This window comes from Protopterus annectens, chromosome 16.part0 (assembly GCF_019279795.1).
Source record: "Protopterus annectens isolate FY-2018-M chromosome 16.part0, PAN1.0, whole genome shotgun sequence".
In the NCBI taxonomy this organism is placed as follows: Eukaryota; Metazoa; Chordata; order Ceratodontiformes; family Protopteridae; genus Protopterus; species Protopterus annectens.
Window position 1 is genome coordinate 252660198 of NC_056750.1, and position 4253 is coordinate 252664450.

Below are 4253 nucleotides of genomic sequence, written 5' to 3' on the forward strand. Positions count from 1 at the left end.
AGATTCCCAGTCTGAGACCTAGGATGGAGAAGGCATCATTAGTGCAATGAACTGTGGTTCTGGGACATTACAGAAATGGGCCAGAACAGATATTAGGCAATATCTCCTTTCCCAACTATTGTGCACTTTCAGATTTTATAAAATAAATAGGCTGTTCAACAAAAGAAAGAAAATCCTAAGAAGAGCTATACCCAACAGGCAAAGTACTTCCTCATCAGTTTTAACAGGCAAGTCAGGGGACTACTCATGTCCACCAAAGCCAACTTTGTGGCAAAATAGCCTTCCAGGCTAAAGATAACCATAAAGCATTTTAAAGTTATGTATGCAACATTAAAGGGAACATCCAATAGTGTGCTGAACTAATAGTAAATGGAACTTCCTATACTGAACTGGAGGAGCTAGTAAATTTGCTGGCTAATAAATTTAGCTCCAGTTTTGCTCCCTATCACCCCCCTGTTATCCCCCAGGAAATACCATCTACCATTTTTCCACAACTGTCACTAAAGAACAGGTCCTCACTGCACTCTCTAAAGCTAAAAACTACATCAGTGTGTCCTGATAATATCCCAGGATGCCTCCTAAATAGCTTGAAAAATGACCTGTCAGCCCAACTAGAATCTCTATTCAACCACAGCATCCAGACAGGCTTCATCCCTAGGGAATAGAGGAGTGGAATGGTAATCAGTGTACACAAAGGGGAGCCATAAACAGACCCAGGGAACTACAGACTCATATAGGTTCATAGGTAGGTACTAGGCTATCTGCCCAAGGGCATTTATAAGCCTAGCCAGAGTGTGTCGGCTTTCGCCACCCCATTGATTAATTAACTAATCCTCTGTCAAGCAGAGCCACTGAAGTGCTCTCAGGGGTGTATTTTCTGTTACCCATCCACTCATCAAGGTTTATCTTGAAGAGTGTTAGTGAGGGGCTCTGCCTAATGTAGTTTGGAATTTTGTTCCAAAGCATGGGGAGTCTCTGAGACAGGAATCCATCCCTCCAGCATGTTCTATTTATTGTTGTGGCGAGGTTTAGCTCACTAGACCGCGTGGCTCACAATGACTTGGATTTCTTTAGGTGGAGCATGTCCATCAATTCTGAGTTGGACATGGCTTTGTAAGTCAGGCAGAGATCACCTCTGTTTGACTTGTCTTATATGCAGGGCCACTGAAATAATTATCATGGGCCTGATAAAGACATATGAAATCTTCAAACACTAGATCCATCCCAGTTTGATTTCATCAAGGGCAGATCATGCCTACTAAGCCTGATGGACTTCTTCATGAAGGTCACTTGAGTCATGGATGACGGCAAAATGATGCATACTGCCTACCTTGACCTGGCAAAGATATCTGACACCATCCCTTGGGTATTATAGACAAATACACAAATTTAGGCATAAGTCCCTATGTCACCTAACTGAATAGCCAAATGGCTCATGGATAGGACACATGAAGTTAGGGTGGGGGAAATCCACCTCCATCAAGAGGCTTGTTACTAGTGGTGTCCCACAGGGCTTAGTACTGGGACCACTCCTGTTCTGAATTTACTTCTCTGAAGTCAAGGCAAATGTAGAGGGCCTTTGATTAACCAAATTAGCTGATGACTGCAAGCTGGGTACAACTATTGAATCTCCCAAAGATGTAGATATCCTCTTGGGGGTGGGTCTGGCACAGACAAATAGGTAGCAGAGCCATGGCCTAAAACTCAATAAAAAATGCATATTTATACCCTTTGAGAAGACAACCACTTCTGCAGATTACAGCACTGATAACACTCCCTTAAGAGTAGACCCAGTGTTGAGGGAGTTGGGAACTCAGGTTGACAATAACCTGAACTTTGATCACCATGTGCCCGTGGTGATGAGAAAATCCTTCCATGTAGCACAACTCATATGTAAGGGCATGGCATCCAGATTTAGGGAGATCATAGTCCTACTATATTCTTCCCTCATTAGACCAATAATCAAGTACAATGCATCCTTTGGCAAGTACCTGACCAGGTATTTGCAACAACTGGAACATCCACAGAGGCTCCTTACTAAAAGAATACAGGGTGTAAATAATATGTCATATGCAGACCTTGTCAAAGCCCTATCCCTGTACTTAGTATACAGACTACTGTGGGGCAATATGTGTCAAACCTACAAGGCATTCTCTGATCCAGCCCTGATCAGTTTGCTACACATTCACAAAACAAACAGCACTAGAATTACCCAAACTAAGGATCTGACCCGTGTCTGTGATATAAAAAAACATATTGGAGGGACAGGCATGTGTCTCCGAGATTTCCCCATCTCTGGAACAGGCTTGACATTCATGTGAAGCAGAGCTCCTCCCTAATCCTATTTAAATGCAATTTGGGCCAATGGATGGATAGCAGCAAATTCATCCCTGGCTTGTTGCCTGTGTTCCTTATAGGCAGGGAGAGCTTGTAGATGCTCTGAGACACATGAATATACCAAAGCCGTTCTTGACTTGGGCATTAATAATTTAGAAAACTGTGGCATGAATGGCTAGGCTTAAAAGGGCTCCAGGGATGTTAGCCCAATAACCACCTATTTTACTTACTCAGATAAAAAGAAACTAACAGCACAACTGATATATATATATATATATATATATATATATATATATATATTTTTTTTTTTTTTTTTAATTTGTAAACTGGATTAGTCTGACTCAGCTTTTGGCTTATTTTCAGCAGAGACCCAGGGAGAAAAGCTCCTCAGTAAATAAAATTTAACAAAGTTTAATTACAGTCAGCAAAAAAGTTACTATCAGGTTACAATAGCACAAGAAATATGATTAAAGAGCAATGTGATTGGTTTTAGGTATAGACAGCATATATGCAATAGTTGGATGAAGAGAGGCTCTGCAGTTCAATAAAATCTAACAAAGAATCAGTTACTGTCAGCAAAGTTTACAAATGGGTTGTAATGGCATAGTAAATTAACATACCTGTGTTATTGATAGGTTTAGAGAGGTTGTATACAGAAGTAGGAATGTAGATATAGGGAAGTAAAGAGGTGATGTCCAAGATTTTATATATATATATATATATATATATATATATATATGTATGTGTGTGTGTGTGTGTGTGTCTGTGTACACACACACACACACACAAATATATATATATATATGTGTGTGTGTGTATATTTATATTTTTGTTTTTGTATATGCTGATGTGTTAAGTTTATTTTTATCTGAGTAAGTAAAAATGATGTTTTAATGCAGCTATGTAGACTTCAAGGAGTCTATATCATATGATGAAAGTTCCAAAATTTCGAATCATTAAAGAACGAACTTTAATGGCCGAAATCTCAGAACTTTGAATAAAAAAATGCTCTATGCAGGGGGGCAATCCCCCCTGCACCCCCCACACCCTTGCTACTTAAATATACTAAATCCGACATCGCACTACAGTGCAGTAAAGGGAAATCTTCCCTTTCCGTGCTCTATGGCAATCTCCGTTATATGCTTCTAGGTTTTACAACTTTGATCATTAAAGTTCGTTCTTTAATGATTCAAAGTTGTAAGACTTCGATCATATGATAGGAATCCGAGTTCAAGCTATTGATTTTTAAAAATGCATTTTACTTGCTTTAAATACAGGATAATTCATAGAGTAAAAAATATATATAAATATATACCTGTTTCACGTAAGTAGAATGCTTTACGCTGTTGTAACATACCATAGAAAATGCTACATTTTTCAGATAGCAATACTCCTCCTTATAGATGGGATCCTGGAAATTCCTTTCTGGTCCTTTCTTATCTCTTTTATCAAGCCAGGCCTTATTTCTTGGCAAGTTCCCAGCCCTTTGGTATCTTTCTTGCAACCCCTTCTGATCTGCAACACCACCACTCTTTTTGTATGTCCCTCTGTGTCTCCACCATGATAGGTTCCCTTTTCTTCTTTTAAAAGGTAAATTGGAAAGAATCTCTGTCCCTCAACATTCAGGATATCACCTCCCCCTCCATCCTGAATAGTTATCATGACTTATTGAGGTTCCATCTCATCTCAAAACTAACTGAAGTACTATACCACAATACATATGTAAGTATATATACCATTACCATCATTCCAACATCAGCCCTCTTTTTGTCCCATCTTTACATGGGGTCAGCTCTCACAATTTCTCTATTCAGGGCCACTCTGCTAACTTCTTCAACAGTCATGCCCGACTGATGCAGGACGTCTCTCATGCAAGCTATCTATCTCTTTGCTAGATTTCCTTAACTATTCTTGCC